Genomic DNA, 26,673 nt, shown 5'->3' with positions numbered 1-26,673 from the left:
AAAGAAGCACATGAAAATGCTAGCAGGGAATATGAAAGGCGGGCGTATTATAGGTGATTCTTCTAATTCTGTTTTCTTATTTTTCTATAACGTGGGTGTAGTATTTTACACAGCAAAAATAAATTTAATACAATTCAAAGGTACATAAAAACAACAGTATTTAATCAAACAGGGTAGCAACTTTGCGCTTTAGTATATTCATCACATAGTGACAAATTTTTCTTTTACATCAGGGATCTTTATCAGAGTGGTCTGTGGACTTGGATGAGAAAAAAAAATCATCTTTATTTTCAGTTATTTCTAACAGAAATATAGCATTTCTTTCAATAATACATGTTTGCAACAAACAACAGTAGCATAGCAGACGCTATGACTCTGTTACCCATAGAAATCACAGATAGTTTCGTATTTTATTTTATGCATTTAGAAATATTATTCCGAGAAGGATCTACAGGCTTCACTACATGTACTGCCAAAGACAATCAAGGATCAAAAAGTTTAGGGACTTCTGATTGAAAAAAAGGCTGAAAGTAACACCATAAATAATGTGAAATTTCATGTTGTACCTATCTGTGAATTTTTATATGTGTAACAAGAGAGCTTAGGAGATGTCCTTTACAGTCTGTGGTGGCACAGGTAATTAATATGAAGCTTATTCATAGGTAGAAAATCAATACTGATCAAAAACATCAAAAATGGGGGAGGGGGAAGTCGATATGAATAAGCTATTTTCTATACTTTCCACATTTAAACCATAGTGGATACAGAGCTGTGAGCATCAAGAGAAGAATTAATTCCCCAGGGAACATGGCAAAGATATTTTACATGGAAATGTCACAAACCTGGGAGTAACTGCCTTACAAACCTTCTATCTGTTCTGCTATGCATTTACAGGTTTTCTTCACTAATAGCATACTATCTAAAGTCACTTGGAAAAGAATAACAAAATTTAACTTCCTGCTTTTTTTTTTTTTTTTTTGCGCGGGCCTCTCACTGTTGTGGCCTCTCCCGTTGCGGAGCACAGGCTCCGGACACACAGGCTCAGCGGCCATGGCTCACGGGCCCAGCTGCTCCGTGGCACGTGGGATCTTCCTGGACCGGGGCACGAACCCGTGTCCCCTGCATAGGCAGGCGGACTCTCAACGACTGCGTCACCAGGGAAGCCCAACTTCCTGCTTTTTGAATGGGTTTTTGCCTGATCTCAGTTGGGAAGTGTGCTTATCACAAATAACCAAAGATGATGATGATGATAACTAAAATTTATTGTGTCAGGCACTGGACTAATCACTTTATATGTATTAATTCTTGTAAGGTAGGAATTAGTCTCTTGGAAGGTTTGATAATATCATACAATGTTTCTGTCTATATTCACTATACTTGCATTAGATCTCAAGGATTTACTTACTAATCATTGCAAGTTTGTACCCTTAAACAACATCTGTTCTGAGTAGCTTAGTAAATAGAGGATCAGTCATTTTAAATGTGATGGTCCAGAGTTCAAGTCATTAAGGCATTAACTTCAGCTCTGTGTTGGTGGTACAGTGGTGAGCATAGCCGTCTTCCACTTTATATGCAGATGCTGAACATAGTAGTCTATGCAAAAGTTCTCATTTTTCTAGTAAATGCCTTCATCCCATTCTTAAAACAGAGGAAAAGTTTTCAGAGAGCAGTTTTTAATATACTTAATTTCATCCCCAAACATCTAGGGAACTTGATTTGGTCACCAAGTCTTTCAGTGTGGTGAATATTTCATATTTTTATGTCTCAATCTGGTGGCCAGGTGACCTGAAAAATACTTCATACAGAACAGATGCTATTTGAGATCAAGCTGTAGTTGACTTTTAGTGTACTTTCTGCCCTCTCCATTCTGAGCTCCACAAAACCACACTGGTTGTCTTTACTGTAAACTAATGTAAACAGCTTCAGTTGGGTTCTCATTGCTGATATCCATCCATCCATCCATCCATCCATCCATCCATCCATCCATCCATCCATCCATCCATCCATCCATCTCAGGCACTGTCCAATGTGCTGAGGTCACAAGCATGAAAGATAAAATCCCTCTCTTTAAGGAACTCAGTGGGACACAGACAAATAAGCAGGCAATCCTAAGTGTGTGGAGGTGGTGATGAGAAAGGAAAAACCCTGACTCAGACCAAGGAGACTGGGAGGAGAAGACTTTCTGGCAGAAGTAATGGGGTTTTTTTTGTGTTTTTTTTTGCGGTACGCGGGCCTCTCACCGCTGCGGCCTCTCCCGTTGCGGAGCACAGGCTCCGGACACGCAGGCTCAGTAGCCATGGCTCACACACCCAGCCGCTCCGCAGCATGTGGGATCCTCCTGGACCGGGGCATGAACCCGTGTCCCCTGCATTGGCAGGCGGACTCTCAACCACTGCGCCACCAGGGAAGCCCGGAAGTAGTGTTTGAACTGACTTTTGAGGATAAATAGGGCTTGACTTTGGCAAAGAGCACCCTCCTCCTCCTACGTCACCTGGATAGTGTTAAAGCACCAGAAACTCACCGTGTTCAAAATAATAGCTATCATCATCCCTCTTCATGACCCCTCTCCACCTCCCCATATTTACAGTCCCTTCAAATGAAGGAACTGGGGCTGTCTTTAACAACCTCATCCTCCAAATTCAATCATCTGTAAAGCACTGTGCAGTCAGCATTCTCTCTCATATTACTCTTAGCCTTCCAGTCACTTTTCAAGTCCATCTTAGATTTGTAATCTTAACTCCTGCAATTTTCCAGCTGATGTGGAATTGCTTGGTAAATGGTAAAACATCATGCAAATGTTAGTGGCTTTTAGTCTAAATCACACTAATCCTCTTGGTGATCTGAGCTACTTCCATGGTTTTAAATACCACCTATACACTGATAAATTCAAATTTATATTTCTAGCTGTGCCCTTTCTCTTGAGATTCAGACTAAAAATCCCACTGTCTACTCAATATATCTCCACTTGGAAATTTAAAAGGCATTTCAAATGTATGAGCTTCAAAACTAACTCTCCATTTCTAACACTCCTCCCTTTGCCCAACTTGCTCCTTTCATAGTCTGCCCCATCTCAGTTGATGACAACTCCTTGAATTCCTCCTTGGTCTCTTTTTACCACATCCATCTATTCCATTAGCAAATCCTGTTAACTCTACCTTCAAAAGCCATCCGGAATGTACATCTCCACTGCTCTCACACCAGTCTAAACTACTTGGTGCTGCCTTCCTACCTGTCTATCTCTTTCTGCTTTGCTATAGTCTATTCTCCACACTGAAGCCTGGTGATGTTTTATAGAAGTAAGTCAAATTGTGTCACCACTCTGCTAAAAACAAAACCAAACCCTCTGGAGCTTCTCTTTTCACTCAGAATAAAATCCAGATCCTTAGCGGGACGCATGCTATCTTTTTGACATGTTCTATCACTCTCCTCTTTAGCTTCTTCTGCTCCAGCCAGGATGCTCCTGCCTTTGCCCCTGCTGTTCCCTCTGCTTGGGAAACTCTTTTCTCAGACAGTTATGTGAGTTGCTCCTTCCTTTTATTCAGGTTTTTATTCAGATGCCACTTCCTTAGACAGGTCTTCCCCAGCCTCCCCATAAAACAGCAGCACATCATTCACTTAACCACCTTAACCCTAATTTATTTTTCATTATATTTTTTCATACTGCAAATATCTTTTGAATGTGCTAGGTACTGTCCTAGGTGCTGAGAGTATAACAAAATAGGCAAAAATCCCTTTCTTTCATGGAGCTTACTTTCCAGTGTGGAGAGAGTCAATAAACAAATTAAACAGTATGCCAGATGAAAATAGGTTGTATGGTGAAAATCAAAGCAGGGAAGCGAGATAGGATGTGTTGGGGCAGAGTGGTGGTTACTGCTTAATAAGAAAGTCTTCGCTGAGAGAGGGCTATTTGAATAGAGGTCTGAAGGAGGTGAGGGAAGATAGCCTGTGAATGTGTTGAAAATGAGTGTTCTGGATATAGAGAATGGCAAATGCAAAGCCCTGAAGCAAGATCTTGCTTGATGCGTTCCGGGAGAACATCAGTAAGGAGAACAAGGTAGCTTGAAAAGGGCAGCACTTCTCACTACTTGCATTATATTATAGATCTATTTTTTTTTCTATTGCTTATCTCTCTCCTTCAGAATGTTGGCTCCATTAGTGCATGATCCAACGTTTTGTTTTTAACTGCTTTATCCCAAGAGTCCAAGACTGAACCTTGTTCATAGTACAGATTCAGTATATATTTATTGAATGAATTGTCATGCACTATAGAAAAACCGGCTATTCACAATCCTTTAACATGCTCCATGCTTTTTAGCTTTTCTTGTCTTGTTTATGTCCTCCATCTAGAATGCATCTCTGCTTTTTAAAAGACTATCCTTTAAGACACAACTCCAATAATACTGTTTTAATGAAACCCTGCCTGGTCGGCCATCAGCTAAACGCCATTTTGCCTTTTTCTGATGATTCTTTGTATTGTCATCACTGTTGAACAGAAAGCTCCATGGGACAGTGAGCATGACTTTGAGTCTCCAGGGTAGAGCACCATGTGTAGCCTGGTGGCTAATCATATGTGCAAGATGCTCAGTAAACAGTGAGATAAATAAGTATCTGTTGAAGGAAGTGAGCTACTTCATGATTTAGCTTATCCAGTCAAAACTGCTATTATGTTCTATGGTAGTTTACAAAGTAACTCAAGATCCCTAGATGTTGGTCAGCATCACAGAATTTGAAACTCCTTTTCTGAATAGCAGGGTAACTATAAGCGCCAACCTCCTTTACAGGGAGGAATCATGGCAAAGGGAATCCTTCTAAATGGTGTCCCCTTTGCATTATCCATGGCACTGTATACATGGGAGAGTGACCGGATCCTTTTCTTTGTCATTCAGTCCATGGTTTCCTCTCCCACCCCCTCTATTTTTAAGCATTCCAGATTGGTAATGCTGTTATTTCAAAACTAAGAGAATCGTGACCTTTAGGCTAAAACACTGCTTTGAATCTGCAATACATTGCTGATTGTTTACAAATAAATGTTAATATAAAGAAAGAACCAATATTTGTTGGTATCAAAAAACAATATGGCTTAACTTTTGCTTACCACCCATCACCTTAAATGACCTGGCTTTTCAGAGGACTGACAATTCAGGCAGAAAAATCACATTTTGGACAAACTGCATCAGAAAGTGTGAAAATACCTATTGCAAATGGACTGATGTGGTAACAAAGAGAAGACCGTGTATATCTGTTGAACAAAGAGGAAGTGGAAACAAAAAAATTCACAATTTGTATGGAAACACAAATGACCCGAATAGTCAAAGCAATCTTGAGAAAGAAAAGCAGAGCTGGAGGAATCAGGCTCCCTGACTTCGGACTATAATACAAAACTACAGTAATCAAGACAGTATGGTACTGGCACAAAAACAGAAATATAGATCAATGGAACAGGATAGAAAGCCCAGAGATAACTGCATGCACTTATGGTCACCTTATCTTTGATAAAGGAGGCAAGAATATACAATGGAGAAAAGACAGCCTCTTAAATCAGTGGTGCTGGGAAAACTGGACAGCTACATGTAAAAGAATGAAATTAGAACACTCCCTAACACCATACACAAAAATAAACTCAAAATGGATTAAAGACCTAAATGTAAGGCCAAACACTATAAAACTCTTAGAGGAAAACATAGGCAGAACACTCTATGACATAAATCACAGCAAGATCCTTTTTGACCCACCTCCTAGAGAAATGGAAATAAAAACAAAAATAAACAAATGGGACCTAATGAAACTTAAAAGCTTTTGCACAGCAAAGGAAACCGTAAACCAGATGAAAAGACAACCCTCAGAATGGGAGAAAATATTTGCAAATGAAGCAACTGACAAAGGATTAATCTCCAAAATATACAAGCAGCTCATGCAGCTCAATATCAAAAAAAACAAACAATTCAATCCAAAAATGGGCAGAAGATCTAAATAGACATTTCTCCAAAGAAGATATACAGGTTGCCAACAAATATATGAAAGGATGCTCAACATCACTAATCATTAGGGAAATGCAAATCAGACTACATTACAAATATAAAAATCAAAACTACAATGAGGTATCACCTCAAACCGGTCAGAATGACCATCATCAAAAAATCTACAAACAATAAATGCTGGAGAGGGTGTGGAGAAAAGGGAACCCTCTTGCACTGGTGGTAGGAATGTAAGTTGATACAGCCACTATGGAGAACAGTATGGAGGTTCCTTAAAAAACTAAAAATAGAACTACCATACGACCCAGCAGTCCCACTACTGGGCATATACCCTGAGAAAGCCATAACTCAAAAAGAGTCATGTACCCCAGTGTTCATTACAGCTCTATTTATAATAGCCAGGACATGGAAGCAACCTAAGTGTCCATCGTCAGATGAATGGATAAAGAAGATGTGGCACATATATACAATGGAATATTACTCAGCCATAAAAAGAAACAAAATTGAGTTATCTGTAGTGAGGAGGATGGCCCTAGAGACTGTCATACAGAGTGAAGTCAGTCAGAAAGAGAAAAACAAATACCGTATGCTAACACATATATGTGGAATCTAAAAAAAAGTTTCTGAGGAAACTAGGGGCAGGACAGGAATAAAGATGCAGATGTAGAGAGTGGACTTGAGGACACGGGGAGGGGGAAGGTAAGCTGGGACAAAGTGAGAGAGTGGCATGGACATATATACACTACCAAATGTAAAATAGATAGCTAGTGGGAAGCAGCCGCAGAACACAGGGAGATCAGCTCGGTGCTTTGTGTCCACCTAGAGGGGTGGGATAGGGAGGGTGGGAGGGAGACGCAAGAGGGAGGAGATATGGGCATGTATGTATATGTATAGCTGATTCACTTTGTTATACAGCAGAAACTAACACACTATTGTAAAGCAATTATACTGTAATAAAGTTGTTAAAAAAAAGAAAGAGGAAGTGGATGTGCTAATATAGTTCCACTTCACTGCTACCAAAGACTTGAAAGGCTTCTCCTTAGTTAATTGAAAGGCCAATTAGCAGGCCTCTCTAAGGGCAAGTAAGCCCAAGTCAGATTTTCTTTTATTTCCTCATCCAAACCCTTCTCTCCCTCTAATCATCAGTAATGTTAATGATGAACTCAAGCAAAGTATTTCTCATGGTAGAATGTGGGTTGCATTGTCTACTTTTCCTACTGGGTGGCATTCAAAATAACAGCACTTTGATAAGCTCATTGTTTCTCCAATTTAAATCCATTTTAACTTGGCTACTGATTCACTAGTTGACACTGGTTTCTTGTCCACATTCCAACTATGGGCGTAAAATAAAGTGCTATCTACAGTGTTCTTGCCTTTGAAACTGTCATCAAGTCATTTAAATAAAAGACATACTGCCAAATATTAATGAAGCTTATTAGAAAAATGCTATGATGCAGAAGATCCCTAGGATATAAAATTATGGTTTTATGCACTAATTTCGGTACCAGATGACTGTATTTTTTTTTTTTTTTTTTTTTTTTTACTGAAATGCTCAATGATGCTCTAAATATTGGAAGTTCTGAGAAAGTGGAACGAGTGAGCTATCCATTTGCCACTTAGTCACATGTTCACAGTGGCCTTTTCTATTGGTTATTAAGGCCAGTTCTATCTTGAATCAACAATTCAGTTCAGGCTCCTGAAAGTCATTGGTGTGGTTGGTTGGTTGGTTGGTTGGTTGGTTGGTTTTCAAACTCACATTTTTATTTAATAGACTCTGAAATATCACACTATAGCTTTGAGTGAAATAGTACAAGAATCGTAATGGTTTAAGTTTTACAAAGTTACATTTCGGCAGCAGCTTCATGGGAGTTGTTTCATAAAATTAAAGAGTGGGGCTTGAATAAATATGAAAAACCCACCTGGAAAACAAACAACGACCCAGACTACAGTCGTCCGTCGTGACTATCCGAGAATTGTGCTTTCCGAGTTTCGAAGAGCTAGCTACTCTATTAATGTCAAGACTTGCAAAATTCTGCCTTATAAACATGGTTGGGAGGGGAGGCTATTAGTATGCCTAAAAAGTGCTCCCAGGAACAGGAAATTCAAAACCAGGCCTTGTTGAAACCATGAGCCTGCACTGGCTTTGAGGGGATCTTTCATTTCTGGGGAGCTATGAGATAAGTAATCATCATAATGGGAACTATGGTGGCAGAAGAATCATATCATTTGATTCTCATCACCATAGGGCCTGGGGCAAAAGCTCAAAGTCCTGTCTCTGGAGGAGGATGTTAGAAAGGCCCAAGGACCGCTGCTGTTAATTGCCCTGTAATTTTCAGCGTCAGCACCACACGATGGCCAAGGACACAGCTCTCATCAGACACAATGTGGGTTTGGCGAACTAACTCGAGCCAGGTCCCGAAGTTACCTGTACTGCCATGCCAGAGTGGAGACCAACGTTTACTGGGTGGGGTTGAGGCTGGGGGCAGAAACCACACTGCTCCAGAGCAGCAGAGATGGCTACTCAGTGGGGTTTGTACGGAGTTGGTAACAGGGAATTTTCTATTGAAGTGGATGACAAGTTGGAATCGCTCTGACTTTGGTGATTATAGGCATCAGTCACCAAGTTTTAACCTGGGAAAGGCATTCATGGGTTAGTTGGTGCTGCTGGGCAACGTTCAAGCCTGAACTCAAGTCCTGGCTAGTGCCCAGGTACCTGTTCTGCAGAAAAGTCTGGATTCCTCAAATCTAATCCAAAGTCACTGCTTGAAGTGAGCTTCCTGTGTCAGACACTAAGTCAGATGGTTTCCATCAACACACATAATCGTAGGCGTGCCTTCTCCAGGTCCTGAGGAGGGCGTGGTCGTGCTGTGACGTGGGGGATGGGAAAGTGAAAGCCCAGGTGAGTGCATAGTTTGTCTTCCTGGACCCGGCCCTTGAGCTGGGCCGCTGCTCAATGTGCCTGGGCCACCTCTGACCCCGGGGCCTTCAGCTCTGCTGCACGCTCGTCCAGGGCAGCTTTCTTGGAAGTAACCTCACTCTCCAGGAATGGTGCTTCCTATTCGGACATTCGCAGATTCCACTTCAATCGTGTGTTGGAAGTCCATGGACAGGCCCGTGTTCAGCTCCACCCAGTTGGTAGGGATGCTCGGTTTCCTGCACAGCTCCTCCCAGAGGGGCAGTAACACCTGGAAGTCTGGGTCTGGTCCCTGACTAAGATCGTGCCCAAAGCCCCCGAGGGTCATCAGTACCACGAACTCCGGGCTGGGGCACTTGGTGTTTATGTGTTCCACCACGGCCACCATGGGGGCAGGCCACGTTTGCTCTCCTCTCCACTGGTGTTAATCTGGTCCATAACCTTTAACCTTTCAGGAGAACCTTTTTCCTGCCACGCACTGCTCACTTTGTCTGCCAGCTTCACAGAATCCACTGCTTCCAGCATGAAGAGAGTGGGGACAGCCATCAATCTGCTGACATTTTGTTTCTGTAGATGGCCAATGAAGTGCCATTTGATCTCAGGACACGAAGACAGAATTTTAGGATTTGATGTTTTTTCAAGCACTTCCTGAACATAGCTCTCCCCGAAAGTGCGCTGCTGGTGACTGTAGGCCTCGATCCCCCTGTCTGCAGGTTTGGTTTTGATGACTGCTACTAGCTGGGGCTGGATGGCTGGGAGTTCCCGCAGCTGCCGCGCTACCCCCCTGCTGCACGCGCTTGTTCACTGCCCTCAGGGCGAACCCATCCCACAGCTCCGAGGCTTGCTGCCAGCTCTCCACATCCCCCAGGGACTAACATCCTGGTATGGTCTTAAGAATAATGTTTACATAAGACAGGCAGTGTAATAGCCAATGCCAAGTAATCTGCAACTGAGAAATTTTTGAATAATTTCACCAAAGAGTTTTAAATCGTACTTAAAACAGTCAAGTGAATAGAGAGATACATACATTCAATTCAGGATCAAATGTTTTAACTATCATTAGCATTCTTTCCAGAGCATTAAGTATATGCAGGAAAATTTTGCCTCATCTTCATAATTTCTGTAATCAATAGGCAATGTCAGTTGAGCTCTCTGAATATTAACTCCACATATAGAAAAGAAAGGGAGCATTGACACCTAAAACTCAGTCATATGTTCATCTTTGTCAACTCTATAATTTTAGACTATTTTATATTCAAAGGACAACATTTGTAAAATAAAGGCTAATTTTATTTATGCTTGTAAAAAGCATTTTACATATTTTCACCTATATTACTGTTATATAAGCTGTTAATTATGAAGACAGTTATTAAAAAATGAGTAATGGCTTCTGATCCTTTGGCTAATGAACTTAAGTAGAGGCAGATACCTTTTAGTACTAAAGTGATAATACTATTTATTCATTTCTAGACACTATACTCCTGGTTTGCCAAGCAGTGATAAGATAGTTCGTGAGGTTTAGATGTATAGATTGTCTATTTTGAAACCCAAGTTGTATTAGATGTGGTTCTATATACAGTAATTTAGAATTATTCCAGCCTATATGGTAGGTAATTCACTCAGCACTCATTAGGTTCTATTACCAGGTTTTAAAAATGTAGTAAGTTGTTAAAAAATGATTATTGACGCCTTTCAAATTATGCAATGGAACTTGACCCAAAGGCAAGTTCTGTCTCCATCTCTTCCTGACGTATGATCTCTGGTACGCTGCTTAACCTTACCTCTGTTTTTAATTCTGTAAAATGGGTTAATATCAACACCTTTTTCATTGAATTAGTGTGAAAAGCAAATGAAATATTTTATGTCAAAATATGTTGTAAAGTGTAATATAGATAAGAAATGTCAGTTACTATCATTATTGTAATTATACTACTGTTGGCCCTTTTGTATGATATGTTTGTGTTTACTGGAACATTTTTATGATCTTTCCTGCTTACTTTATTAACCTTCTATAAAAAATAATAAAATATTTATACTTCTCAGATTTTATTTGAGTTTCCAGTTTATGAACTTAAATTTTCAATATGTATTTTAAAAGCAACATCAGCTCTACAATTCCCAATTATTTAACAACTATTGGTATAGTTAGATTTTTGGATTCTAACTTCTTGAGTAGAAGAACATTGGGTGGAATATGACATACTGAACGTGGTGTTTATAAGATATTATTTGGTTGGAATAAAGATGCTGGGAGTAGAGATACGGATGACTAGTTCATGTGTAAGGTGGCAAGGATCTGGACCAAGCAGAGCATTGGAAAGCAACAAAATTCAGTGAATTCAAACTAAATTACAAAGGAAAATCTGACAAGCTAAATAATAAGCTTAATGTAGACAATGAAAGAAAAATGTTAAATTACCACGTAATGTTGATTACCTGGAAAATGGTAGTATCAGTGATAGAAAGATGGCATTTGAAAGGATGAGCCATGTTGAGAAGGAAATATGGCCCAAGAAACTGACCTCTGTTTTGGCCATGCTGGTGTCTGAAGCGTTGTTGATGGAATATTTTGTGGATCATAACTTAAAAGCAGTTTAAAATATGGAAACACAAATCAAAGATGAAGATGTAGTTTTAAGTGTGATGAAATGATAGCAAATAATGATCATGGCTAGTAACAAATGACTTATTTATGTTATGTTATGACTGATGGCAACTGACTTATGTTACTTATGTTATGACAAGGGTTATTTTAAATGCTTTCTACACACTAACTCTAATTTTCACATCAAATAGTATCTCCAATTTGCTGATGAGAAACCTGAGGTACAGAGAGGCTACACAACTTGCCTTATATTACACAGCTAATAAGTAGCTAAGCTAGAATGAGAATGGATGAGCTCTTCCAGGAAGCAAAATAGAAAAAGAAAAACAAAAGATGGAATGAAAGGCAATTCCCATGGGCAGTGGGAAAATGAGAAAGAAGGAAACCAGATTCCAGGAGCGACTAGAAAAGTAGGAAAAGGTCAGCTGAGCTTTGTCACAGAACAAGGCAAGGCAGAGTTTCAAGGAGGAGGGTGTGGTCTACAATGTTAAGTACTTCTGAGAGTTCAAGAGCAATGAACTCCCAGCAAAGCATCTGGATTTGGGAGTGCTGATGAGACAGAAGCTTGGGTAGAGTGGTGGCTTCAGAAGCCAAGCTACAGAAGATCAAGGGGATGGATGTGAAAAGAGGGAAGTAATAGGTAAAGAATAATTTTTCATTTTTGCCTATGAAAGGTTGTGACAGAATAATAGTATAAAGAGACTAAAGGGATAACTGAAGTTTTTAAAATTAGAACTTCATCTGATGCATGAGAATGTTTCAATGTAGTAAAGAAAGAGGCAAAGATGAGGACACATAGTATCTTTTCTAGACCATAACTCCAGGTCAATAGAGGTAGAATACCTTCGTAAGTGCTCATATACTGATAACACATTTAGGCTTTTTTTTCTTCTTTTTAATTAAAAAAATAGTCAGTATGCAAACCCTTGGCACTTTTCAAAAATTCTTAATTTGGGGCTTCCCTGGTGGCGCAGTGGTTGAGAGTCCGCCTGCCGATGCAGGGGACAGGGGTTCGTGCCCCGGTCCGGGAAGATCCCACATGCCACGGAGCGGCTGGGCCCGTGAGCCATGGCTGTTGAACCTGCGCGTCCGGAGCCTGTGCTCCGCAACAGGAGAGGCCACAACAGTGAGAGGCCCGCATACCACAAAAAAAAAAAAAAAAAAAATCTTAATTTGTTAAAGGATCAGAGGGGGCCTATTAATACAAACACAGTATTACATGAAATGGGTGTGTGTGTATATATATATATATATATATATATATATATATACACACACACACACACACACACACATATAGGCAAGCAAAGCAAATTTAGTTGAAATGGAATTTTGGGAGAAAACCTCACCCAAAAAGTTGCAAATTTTATTTTCAAATGCTAATGTTTTTCTTAAATTAAAAATTAGAGGCATTTAATTTGCATATAGAAATACGAAGGTCAAGAATGAAATTTAGGCAGGTAAATTTTAGCTGCCCCCAAAAGTACTATGAAAATTATTCAATCATGTAGGACAAATAGCTTTGGGTATATTTTGCCTAGTGAAGGGCCGATTACAAGACAAGGAAATGGACACAAAGCTTAATAACATAAAAAATTCAAGTTCTATCTATGTGGTTGTCAATTTAAAACATCAAATATGGATTTTCCAACTTGAATAATAAAGAATAGAAACAAAGTAACTAACACAAACAAAATAATAAAATCAAAATATGTATGAAAATAGTTATAAAGAATAGAAAAAAGATATGTTACTTTTTGATATAAAGAAATATATCAAATGAATTGTCATGTACAATGTTTGTGAACTGTCGTGCACAATGGCCAGCAGGGCATTGTTTGTTTACTTTTCTGCATTTAAGGCTGTATCCACATGTTAAGCAACTTTTTTTTTTCAGAGGCAAAAGAAATCATACACCTATTTGCTATTGTGTCAATTTAAATACTCCTGATACTACAATGATGTTTTAAGAATGACTTTAAAAAATTATTGTATTTATGACCTAAAATTACAGAAAGCTATGGGACTAGGAGCTCTGGAGACATGAGTTAGCATGGAGACACGTGTCAACCTATACTAAGTTAACCCATACTAAGATACTGTTCACTTTGAAAGGCCTCTCCTCCATTTGTCTTAGAAAGATTAATTAAACTGAATGTTTCTGTACTATTTATCATTCAGCTGAAGCCTTGGTGCATGATACACAGTGCAATGACAGATTGATTTTGTAACTGATTCTTCTTCAAATAATACTGTAATGAACCCACACTGCCTTAAATGGCATTAGTACAATAGAAGATTTTAACCAGTAGCTCAGGAGCCACCTACTATGTTCTCAGAATGAATATTATTGCTATTGACGTTTTGTTAGATAGGATGCATTTTACAATGACATATTAATAGGATGTCATGCAGATTAAGTATTTATAATGCCTCTTTATTGCTTTTTTATGACTTCCAAAGATATAAAAACGATGCCTTACAGCTCCCCGAAGGAGGTTAAAAGAAAATAAGTTATATTATGGAATTAAGAAGGCACACTAATGTAACATGTTCATTTTCTATAAAAATAACTTATGTCTTGGCCTTGGTTCAGGACTCACCTATCAAAATAAGAAGTATCTTGGAAGTAGCAGCTCTGATTTATCTTAAATGTTTGTGTGGTGGTGATGGGAGAGAGAAGAGGCACGATGGACACAGAAGAAGAGTGGAACTTTGTAGGACAAAGAACTTGCTGTGGAATTATTATATTATCAAGAAATGAAGAGGGCACAGAAAAAGAAGCTGAGTACGAAGACGGACATCAGTTATAATACAAATTTCTCACAGCTAGCCCTGGGCAGCATGATCCATAACTTTGAACGTTTAGAACTGGCTCCATCAGTAACAGTTTATCAGTGTTAACAAGGGGCATGTCCACACATGGCCTCGTGGCCTCTGAGTTGACTGTTTTTCAGCCTATTGCCTTTTGCTTGGTGACTTTAACCATCATTCTTTTCTCAATCAATTATAGTGACTGTGTAGTGTGTCCAAGTCATGCTCCAAGATAATTAAATGTTTAATGTTGTTGTTTTTTAGCTATGTAGTTTCTTGTGTATATATTTATTAGAACTATAAAATTAGCTGACTTTGCCTTTGGTGGTATTTATATTTTGATTCTATTAGATTGTATTCAACTTATTGTGGCTGTTTCTATCAGAGGATAGGACATTGATTCCCAGAGTTAATTGTCAGGCATACTGCTTTATCACGGATGAACTTTATCCAGTTTGCTGATTTGGGAATTCTATCTAAAGGCCACAGTTTTATACTGTTATTAGACCAATATTTGTAATTTTGTGGCTCACAATTGTCCATTTATATTATTTTAGAGCTGGAGAGGACCTATGACATAATCTAATTTACCGTCATATTTTTGGACAGAGGATACTGAGGCAAGAAAGTGAGAAGTTATTTTTACAAGTTTCCAAGCCAACTGTTCTGGTTACCATTTTGTGTTGTCTCCCACTTGGAATTAAGTGTTTGCATTTTGATTTCACACAACTGAGTGAAATCATTAAATAATATGACCTAGCATTAAGTGAGAGACATCATCCGGACATTTGTGGGCTAGAGGGCCAATGCACATCCAAAATGAATCACGTTAACTGGCATATACTTGGCAGGGTTGCATATTGTGCCGTTTTCCCAAAAATAAGAGTTGATGATAGAGGTCACATACCCTGTTATTCCTTTTATTTCTTACAAGCACTGCTGTCTATAGAATTTAGTCATGCTATTCACACTGGGTTCTTCCTTGGAGGGTTTCAAATGTTGATCAGGGGTATTATTACTAGCCCATTGAGTCCAACTGAATCACATAGTTCCTTGCTCACATACACACACCAGTAATTATAGGCCTAGAGAAGACTGGACATTATGCCAGAAGCTCGTTTTAAAGGATATTATCATTCTCAGCCAATTAGCTCAGACTCTATTATATTCAGAATTGCAACTGTTCCAACAAGGATTAAATGTACATTAAGATGCTAATAAATTTAAGACTTCAAAATTAGAGATTTTTTTCTGTTCTGCTTCTACCTCATTTCTGGCCCATTTCATTTTAGTAAGTTTTTAACTTTAGAATCAGTTTGCAGGTACACAAACATGTGCTTCATTTTGTGGAAGAAATGGTCATTTTTCCTCCCTATCTCTTTCTTCTTCTCCTTCTTTCTTAGCACTGATTTTGCTTTGCTTCAACAATTTCTTATACTTCCCTTGGCTCACTCCAAAACACATTCTTCTTTTAAACCTTTCCCATGATGGAAGCTTTGCTATTTCCACAATCAGTCAGAAAAGATATTTCACTGCATCATAAGTCTTTGAGTTGGGTACTTCCACAGATATGTCCCAGGATGCCCACTGGGAAGTTTCTTAGGTGTCCATCTGTCATGAGTGATAAAGAATTATCTACAATACTTTGCTGTTTTTTTTTTTTTTTAGTTTTCAAAATCAATATTTATTAGGAAGGTTTTACAGTTGTGTTAATAAATACACATACATAATTCAATTAATATATTAAGCACATAAGATTTCACTAGAATAGTTAACTCTGTAAAATAGATGCTCAGAAATTGACAATAAATTCAAATTACATTTCTTGTTCATATCACTAACAGATAGTCTCTTTTACAGTGTCCCTTTGTCCCCTATAGCTATTACTTTGGATGGAAGTGTTGTCAGATACAAACTTGTCTCTTTTCCCTTACATTTTCCAAGGTGCACAGCAAGCAATGAATAAAAGCTTATGTATTCCTTCTCTTTCACCAAATTTTCGCCCAGTAATGAAACTGGGTGTGTAGAAATAAAAATTCATCTTTTACATCGCATTTTAGTGTTGAAATAGATGCAATTAGTTCCTGTCCTTCTTCCATTTACATTGACGGGATTAGAGAAGAAGCTCTTTAAACATTCTGAGATCCTTATGTTGGTTTCTACATGAATTCCAAGTGGTGTTAATAGTATTTTCAGAAAGGGTGCTTTACTTACTAGCTGAGAAGAAAATGAACTCTGTAACCCTTTGGGTATATATCATAAAACAGAGCTGCTAAAAGAATTTTCTATTATTAACCTATCAAACTCTTTCAGAATCTACCTATCAATGGGAAGTGGGCAATTTTGTTTTCTTTGCCTTGGCCTCAGCATATACTGTCAATTAAGCTAAAAAAAGCTCCAGAAGAAGCCATAGTAAAGTTAGTTGCAAACCAAGAGGCATTCAACTATAAAGAAGAAAACGTGAAACTTTTTTTATTAAGAATTTGAGCAGAACTTAAATTCTAACCTCAGAGTGAGTAGCTACTGCTAAATCCCTACAGATTTTATAAACTATATTGAACAGCAGATGAGCAATCCGGGATGCTGGCCGCAGAACTGATAAACTCTGAATCCTGGAGCTTTGCTGTGTGTTTTTTCTTTCTTTCTTTACTTAAAAACTAGATAAATTAATACTTTCCCTACTCTTGTTTCACCCATGATTCTCCAAGGAATACTGAGTCAGCTTTCCTTCAACAGTTTTGAGACACTCATAAAGGTTCCACATATGAATTATTTGCTTTGCTTTTTTCCCAGATGGCATAACACATATTGTGGTTTGCTTCTACAGACTGTCAGTTCTTTTGGAATTGAACAGTGCTGCATAAAACAACTACTGCATATTGATTGTTTTCTTTTACATCTATTCAGGCTGATTTTCCATTCTATAGATTAGTGGCTTCGCTATCGCACTCTTGTAAAAAGAAAAACTCTTTGAATATTGAATGGAAATTTATTTGTCCTTCTTGTCTTCTTCTCACCCTCTGGAGGGAAATGTTCACTCTAGTGAGCTTTCAGAAGATGTAAGGTTACACCCTGCTGAGCCAGAACAGGAGACTATGGAAGATTAAATGCCAACAGTGTATTGTTTCCATACCAAACACAAAAATTAGCCATTGGCCTCCACCTAATGGTTCTATAATCTAATTAGACAGATTGACAACACCCAGAAGGGAAAAGATAAGAATGCACGTCAGCGTCAGCGTAGTAAGTTAAAATGGAGAAAGTGGCATGTTAAGATGTTTGAGAATGGAAAATCACCATAACACTAACTTATAATTGAAGCATTGTTTTGTAGTTTTCAAAATATTTTTATAGTCACTATCTCATCTATCTTATACTATGATGCCAGCAGTTTACTGGACAAGGATATCAGATACATACTTGGGTGTTAGATTATGATGAACAGAGTATGATGCAAATTCTCAGTACTGAACTGTAATGATCCTCTTCCTGTAATTCATTTTTCTCTGAGGACCTCATTCCTCACTTCAACATCTCAGCTACGTGAGCAAAGGGCATTCAGACTTTTTCCTTTGAGTAAAAGAGACATCATATGCTTGGACTGATGTAAAATCTTCAAAGATGTTTCTACATCCTATGTAGAAGTGAATTCTCTTGGGATCACTTCTTCAGATATACTACATTCCTTCTTGTGTCCCAGGCTTGAAACTAAACCAGAAGGCAGTCTGGAATTAGGAGCCTCAGAGATCTGCCCTGGGATTCTACTTCATTACACCTTAGTCTAACTAGTTAGGTCAATTTTACGTATACATAGATTTCTTTTCACAGAACATAGTTTCATTTGAACTGTAATGATCACGTGAAATCTTCTGAGGGCTCTAAGTTCTGTATTTAGATAACTTGGCTATCTAAATGACATACTCGACAAAAATTACTTCATAGGTCTTCTTGTTCCAAGAAGTTTTGAAACACCTTTATAATTTGGTACTTCTTAATAACAAAAGATACCATTTATTGATAAAAAAAGGGGAAATGGCTGCAAGATATATTTGCTGGCTTCCTCCCAGCAAAACACTGGGTTATACTGTAAGGAAAAAAAAACATGCTATTATAAAATATCATGCGTTCTGTGTATTGACCTTGAAGCTGTCTTTTTAACCAGCCAGCCAGAGGTATATAAGATATGCAGACAGGGTATATGTTAGTGAAAAGGGAATGTATTGTTCTCTTCTAACCAGAACTTTCCCTCAATGTCTTTCTCCATTAATAAAAAATATGGAATTTGTTTAACAGAATAAGTTCAACACATACATACACACACAACACATATAACACACAGAGGTAGCAGCGGTGGTGGTGGAGGGGTGAGAGGAAGAGAGGGCAGGTAAAGGAGGAGCACATAATGCCACACCTGAGAGATGGTGATTTTATGAGCCATACGGTTCAACCTCCAGCCAGAGCAGAAACACCTGACAAGTGACCATTTAGCCTCGCCTTAAACCTCCAATGCTAGGGAGCTAACGACTCTCCTGGAAGGAAGTAGCACAGTGGTCAAGAAGGGGTTGAATCTCAGCCTTACTATGTACTGATGATGTGAGCTTGGCTAGTTTCTTAACTTTTCTGGACTTAAGTTTCCTTACTTACAAAATAAGAATAATGGTATCTATACCACAGGGTTATTGTAGAGATTAAATCAGATATTATATTTTAAGAGTTTGGCCTAGTGCCATGAAACTCTCAGTGAATGAATATTGTTATTAGTTAGACAACCCATTCCGTTGTAGGGTAGCTCTGTCATTAAGCTATTTTAAAAAATAAATCAAAATCTGTCTCTGTATAACTTTCCCCCATTTGTGGTTGTTCCCCCATCTGGAAAAACCTAGAAGAATCTGATGGAAAACAAGGCTGCTCCTTCTTCCTTTCGGCAGCTGTTCAGTGCCTGAAGCACCATGCATTCTCTGTGTTGTGGACTTTGGCATGTAATTCTTCCCCTCTCCCATCCCACTGAGTTGTTAACAGTGTAGACTTTGCTGGCAATATAAAATGAATCCTACTGCTACCACTTCTTCCTGAAAAGGAATCAAAAAGGGAGTCATAAAATAAAACTCAACAAAGAAAATATAAATTGTGGAATTGAGAACTTAGTTGTCTTTGATGAGAGTTTATAGATGTTGAACTTTATGGACGTAAACCTTACATAGAAGTCATGTTCACATATTACCTAACTTAGCCTCATTCCTCATGTCTTATGAGTTATTAAAACATTAGCTAAAACCCTCCAAACTTGTTTCTCCTTCTGTGTTAAAGGTGCCACAGTCCACTTAGTTGCTCAAGCACGAAATCCAAACAAGCAAACATACTGGACTCTTCACTCATCTCATCTGCTCAGACAAGAAAACACTGATTCCACTGTCCAAATATTTGCCACCTCACTTCCTCTTTCTCCTCCCATGGTTGTTAGAGCTGAGATCCCAAAAGATGGATGCCCAGCACACAGCAGCCTGGCAGCAAAGGCCCCGAGGCACTGAGTGCCAGGACCTCACTCTCTTCCTGCCTTCTGACCGCCAGCCGCTTCTTGCCACTCACTGAGCCCAACTGGGAGCTCTAGGGCAAGAGAGCCCGTTGGTGGAGTCCATAGAGGGAACTAGAGGAGGTGGGTTTGGAGTGGAAAATGGAAGAGATCCTGCACATTTCTTAGCTTCTCTTCTGACTCCTGTTTCTCTACAATGCATACTTTATACAGACTCTGGAGTTAACTTTCTAAACATGCACATTTGATCAGGTTGCTCCTCTACTTATAACCCCTCCATGCCTCCTAAGCACGTTTTATAGTTCCCTTCCACATTAAGCTCCTGGCAGCCTTTCACCTTAACTTCTGTTCCATCTTCCGTCTCTGTTGCCTCCTAAGTTTAAGGGCATAACAAACAGCCCAGGGTTTTGCATGTCCCCAAGATTTGGGTTTATACACTGGTCTCCTACCTGGCACAGCTCCTGGCTCATAGTAGAACCTCCCATCTGTGCCTGCAGAATGAATGGATGTCTGCACTTTTGCACACAGTACTCCCCGTACCTCGCATGCTTGATAAATTCATAATCTCCCTTCAGGTCTCTGAATCATGCTTCCTCTGTGAAATCTTCCCTGGACTCTCCCTACACCCCCTCCTCCTGTGAGAGACTTACTCCTCTGTTCTCCCTAAGCAGTCTGCACACATCTCTTTTAGTATTTATCTCCAGGTGCCACTTGAAGTTGTTCACATGCTTCAGTTACTTTACCAGACTGTATGTTCCTTAATGGCAGAGGCTGTCTTATTCATCCATGGGCCCCCAGGACCTGAAAGGATGGCTGATGCATGGTGGGCACACAGCCTGTTTATTGAACAGCATCGTCTATGGCATGGGGGGTAAACGAATAAAGTAATTTTTTTCTACAGTTACTATTTTCATGCCCCTGGGAAAATTCTTCACTTTTAAGTCACTTTTGGCTATCATATATCCGGTCTCATTAATGCCTCAACTTCCTAAACTTGATTTAAATCTCTTTTGCTCCTACCGTCCACATGGGTTTTCCTGGGACCCTGACAGCTCTGAGGTAGGGGAGGCATGGTCTGCCTCTGGGGCACTGCCTCCCCCTTGACTCTTCAAGGTCTAGTTTTTCCAGTGTGTTATGTGCAGAGACGAGGGTTTCTCTATTTAACTCTGCGATGGCATTCTTTTTTGGCGTAGGTTGTGGCTGTTTGTCTAGTGAAAGAGAAATGGCCATTGAAGTGGCAGGTGCCCGGTGGCTGGCTCTCTTATGGAATCGATCTGTGGATTCATCCTAGGGCCAGTGCGATATCTGGCTCAAGCTTGACCCCTTTCATTTCCATGGTGCCCAGCCTGCACTGCCCAGTCTGTTGATGCTGGCTTTCCTTGCCCAGCAGGCAGCTCTCTTGAGTGGTACATGGAAGATAGCGGGCTTCAGTCAAGGTCTCTTCCCCACAGTCACTTCGACCACAGAAAACTCGCACAGCCTTGCCATGCCAGATACTTGCCATGTCTTCTCTCTCTCTATCCTGCCATCTCCCCCCGATTCACTTCTCTTCTCTTCTGACTGGTAAAGGAAGCAAGTCCACTGCCTGAGCAGATGTCTAATGTGGAAACCAAACCACCAACTCCCCTTCCTTTAGGCAACCCCAGTTTCAATGAGTGATGCTCTTAGGGCCTCCCTTTCACTTGGACTGAGATGGGGAAAGGGAGTACCCCTCTCTTTCTCATGGGCACCACTGGATTACCTCTTAACACAAACGCTGCATCCCACATAAGAAGAACTACCCTGGAGATTCTCTTTTCCCCTCTCCAGCTTCTGTTTATACAGACTAGGGTGAGAGTGGAGGGGCTGATTGTGGTGGGGTCATTCCACAGCAGCCTTAAGGGAGGCTGACAGGCCCTAGAGCCAACTCTGTGAAGAGTACCACTCAACATCCCAATATAAAGTTTGTTGGATAAATGAATGATCAGGGCTTCCCTGGTGGCTCAGTGGTTAACAATCCGCCTGCTAATGCAGGGGAAACGGGTTTGAGCCCTGGTCCGGGAGGATCCCACAAGCCGTGGAGCAGCTAAGCCCATGCACCACAACTACTGAAGCCCGCGCACCTAGAGCCCGTGCTCCGCAACAAGAGAAGCCATCGCAATGAGAAGCCCGCACACCGCAACGAAGAGTAGCCCACGCTTGGCGCAACTACAGAAAGCCCGTGTGCGGCAACGAAGACCCAACTCAGCCAAAAATAAATAAATAAATTCATATTTTAAAAAAATGAATGAGCAAATGGATATATCTATTTTGAATAATTCTTAATAGAGAGGAATATTGTTGCTGTGCAATGAGGTGCTAGGTGGATTTTGAAACAGAACAAGATGAGTCAGTGATAGAATTCCAATGGAAAGCCCTGGACTTCTGTCTCAGTTGCCAGCTTGCCATCTTTGTGCAACCTCCCCTTGTCTTAGCATGGTGTATGTTCATAACATTAATTAGTTTTGCTGCTGCACACATCAATAACAGACCGGGAGAATTACCATCAAAAAATTCGGTCTTGTATTTTTCAGAATTTGCAAAGCTGAACAGGGAGGAAAATGTCATTTCTGCCAGAGGCACAGCATCTTGCTCTGCTCTTACGTAAACTCACTGTCAGGCAATCCCAGAAACTGCCTCCACTTGCCTCTGGGCAAAATGTCTCCTTTTCATAGAAAAATGTCACCTTTTCTCTAGGTAATGGCAGGTAGTTCTTTTATTTCCAAAGGAAAAATGACCTTTGCATTTTGTTAAAAAAAAAATTCTCAAGGACTCGGTTTTGATGAAAAACACTGAAAACAATTCCATATCTTGTAATTTGTACTTGAGGTTTTATTTTGTAAATTCTGAGATTGTACCTGTCACCACCGATGTAGCCTGCAAACGAATGTCAATGACCAGAAAGTCCTGGCACCTTGTTTTCCAGGAACGTTCCCTGCACACAGGATGGATTCTTGTAAACCCAGCTCTTGTCGCTTGCTGCATCTAACGCCCACCCCCCTCCCCCAGCCCACTCCTACCACACACACACACACACACACACACACACAAACACCACACTGCACAAACACCCCCCCCCACATACACACTTTAATCTCATTACTGTAACACTTCAAAGCTTTTATGTGCTAATCCAGGATTACAGTTTTATACAAGTCCATAAGAAACTGCTCTGAAAAAATGCCAGTGCTGTGATACAGTTTGTCTATCACCATGCTTAAAAGTATATTTACATATACACACTACTAGATATAAAACAGATAATCAACAAGGACCTACTGTATAGCACAGGGAACTCTACTCAATATTCTGTAGTAACCTATATGGGAAAAATATCTGAAAAAGAATGGATACATGTGTATGTATAACTGAGTCACTTTGCTGTACACCTGAAACTAACACAACATTGTAAATCAACTATACTCCTATATAAAATAAAAATTAAATTAAAAAAGTATACTAAGTGCTTCATAAAAATTTAGAGATGTGACCATCTAAGTCACTTTTTTTTTCATGGCAAAAATTTTCATTCTCTTATGAGAAATAGAAGAAAATATATCCAGTATTCTTTTCTATTTTCAGGTGAGAAAATAGGAAAGAAAAACAAGAAAGAAGCAAGAGGAGTGAAAATTTCAGGACACAACACTTTAAAGCAAAGAGAGACAGAATACAAAGGTGTTGATACGGAGAAAGACAGTTCTAGGTTAATCTTGCTTTCACAAAACAAAGTTCCCACTTCTTTTGTCAATATCTCACATACGTGGCGAAATGTTTTCCTTTCTGACAATAGTTTTCACCATTAAGAAATGCAGAATTAACCTTACAGAGTTGGATTTTCGAACAAAGTAGTAAATCAGATGATGACGCAAGATTTACCGTGTGTGCTCTTGTCAGTTCATGCAAATCCTCAGCTGGAGCATGTGAGAGGCACATAATTACACTGGATACAGGAATAAGGTTTCTGCAGCTGTAGCAGTTTTGATATTTGCAGACTCCAGCACACTCCATCTCTAATTTCACTGGCAGCTTGTAAGAACCAGCAGAATTACACTTATAAACAAAGGTCTGCATGGTAATTTATCTCCTATTGACTTCAGTGACGTCTTCTGGTTTAGAATGCTGAGAGATTTATAATTATGAACTAGATCTAAGACTTAGCTGATGAAACAATGAAAGACATATTTCTTGCCTCTTTTTCCCACATTGCACATATATCTGTAGATGATGATATATATGTGTGTGTATCTATAATCAAACTCCTCACTGAGCATTTACAAGCCTACGTGACAATCTGTAGGAATATGCACCAACACCCTATATAGCTATTTAATTCAGGGAGTATTATTCTCTCAACAGAAACATTTACCTTGCCTTATACATTTTCCCACTATCTTACCCTCCTTAGACTTTTCTTTTTATTTGTTGTGATTCAGGATTGACATGCTTTTATTTTCGAAGGGGTTATAATATCCAAAAATGAGGACCCATCATTAAACAAATGAAGATTAAGTTACTGACTTTTCTAAAAGTGTCTAGCAGACGTCTTAGAATCCAATGCATACCTAAAAGACACCCAGCCTAATTTTCAGCGACATGTGCACACATAAGAAGCTGAAGGTCCTATTTCAGCTCCCAGTCTATCAACAGAGTAAGGGCCATCAGCACGGCCCCACGATTCTGAAATCTTTCCGGTTATCTCCTTTAAACCAAAAACTATTTAAGGAGGCAAGAGCTGTTTCGTTACATGTTCAATGCAGAATCATTTTACTCCCAGGGTCCAAAGGGGGAGAGCCTAAGCTGCTCATAGATATTTTCATGTATCTATCATTCCCAGAATGCCAAGGCTTCCTTCAAATTTGTGGAAAAGAGTCTCATAAATATATTAATAATTGCTATAGAATTTTTAATATATTAAAAATTGCTAATTTTGAGTGATTCCCTATGTTGTGTCCTATTCTAAGTACTTTAAATGTAAATAATTCATCTAATGAATTGTTTGGTTAAACCAGACAAAGGAAAGCCTTAGATGATGCTCTAAAGGGAACATAGATAATCACAGAGGATCTATGATATTACAGCACATCTCATGCCTCCATAGTAATCCATGTAAGCACATCATGCTTCACAGACTCATTCCACTGTGCAATCGACAAGCTGAATATCTGCTATATATATGGCTGAATATCTGCTATATATATGGCTGAATACCTGCTATATATATGGTAGAGAAGTAAGCCTTGAGGATTTGTTAATGATCAAGTCAGACACAGGCCCTGACCTCAGACAGCTTATAGTCAGGTGGGTCGGGGGAGGGTAGTAAATAATGAGAGATTACAATTCATTTGGGGGAGGGGATGGATAAAAATAAGCACCTTTTATAAAAAAGCAGATTGTTTCCTGATGAACCAAAGGTGCAGTTCCATTAGTGAAGGGAGAGAGAGCAGCAGGAACTGAATGAATCTGGCATTGTCTGTGAGAATACGTATGCTAACCCAGACACCAGAATCTGGTAAATTTCTGTGTCTACTTGGATACTTTTTGGTTCATTTATAAGTAAGCGTATTGGTTATCTGGCCTCAGACCTAAAAAGTTAAAGTGATAAAAACTTCTTAATTGCATTTAGATAATACCTTTATTTCAAGTGCATCTAACTTAAGCTGAACACCTTTCCCTAACAAATATACTGACAACCAACAACCTTCTCCAGGGAGCAGGCATGAAAAATGCTAACCCTATCATCTCCAGTCCATTTCCATTAAACTTAAATAATAAGCTTTCAGATTCTTAAAATGCCAACTTCGTATCCCGTAAGGGTACTCTAAACATCCCTGGTGTTACAACAACTAACACCATTCTGAGCGCTGCTCTTAGGCTGAGTGGAGGCCTCACCCACTTTCTCCTTTAGCTCCTAGGAGGGCCAGTGAACCTGTACTGCAAATTAATGTAAGGCTTTTGTGCAGAATAACTTACAAATAATAGTGACAAGAGCACATTTAAGTGCATTGACTGTCATGATGTTAATAGGTACAGTTGCCATGAATATTGTAACTCAATTACCGTGTGACTTATCCAGATGGATATCAATACTGAAACTAGAAAAAAAAATTAAAGCAGCAAATTTTGCTACCTCTGTGTTAAAATGGGAATAAAGTCCTTAATCCTGGGGCACAGAAGAGAACTAGGATAGGACTTGTATAGAAGTTATCCCTTCTCAAGTGAGCTTTTATCTAGACTGTGATTTTACATGAAGATGGCATAAGCAGCACTGTATAGGCATTTACAAAGAAAAAAAGACAGAAATGTGCAAAAAAAAAAAAAAAGAGGTACTGTAATAGCATTTATTTGGGTTACAAAGGTCTCTTTTTATTTATTTATTTTTTTTGCGGTACGCGGGCCCCTCACTGTTGTGGCCTCTCCCGTTGTGGAGCACAGGCTCCGGACGCGCAGGCTCAGCGGCCATGGCTCACGGGCCCAGCCGCTCCGCGGCATGTGGGATCCTCCCGGACCGGGGCACGAACCCGTGTCCCCTGCATCGGCAGGCGGACTCTCAACCACTGCACCACCAGGGAAGCCCACAAAGGTCTCTTTTTAAAAAACTAAATGAGTTATTGATGAAGCATAGCATAATTTTAAGAACTGATGCCACAAATTTTTTAATCCTTTCAAGTGGTTTGGTTTGTAGCCAAAATCGAGTATTTTGTCAACTATGGCATCTGCATCACCCACATATCGTCATGGAAGAAGAACAGTGGACAGGAAGTGTTTCGTGTGGCTCTCACCCTCGCTCTGAGCTGTCCTGTTATTGATCTGAAGGATA

At 39.5% G+C, this 26,673-nt stretch overlaps 1 protein-coding gene and 1 pseudogene across 4 annotated transcripts in view; both read right to left on the bottom strand.

Moving 5' to 3' along the window:
• The window catches only part of MAGI2 (membrane associated guanylate kinase, WW and PDZ domain containing 2), a 1,326,400-nt gene that overhangs the window by 278,238 nt on the left and 1,021,489 nt on the right, over positions 1–26,673 (bottom strand). The gene's annotated exons all lie outside the window — the stretch shown is intronic.
• Positions 8,926–9,750, bottom strand: LOC309827024 (pyridoxal phosphate homeostasis protein-like; annotated as a pseudogene). The gene has a single exon. The product of its transcript is annotated as a pyridoxal phosphate homeostasis protein-like (transcript).

The sequence above is a fragment of the Grampus griseus genome (genome assembly GCF_964374135.1).
Source record: "Grampus griseus genome assembly, chromosome: 9".
NCBI classification, from domain to species: domain Eukaryota; kingdom Metazoa; phylum Chordata; class Mammalia; order Artiodactyla; family Delphinidae; genus Grampus; species Grampus griseus.
The sequence above is the reverse complement of the archived record's forward strand: the minus strand, read 5'-3'. Positions and strand labels throughout refer to the sequence as shown.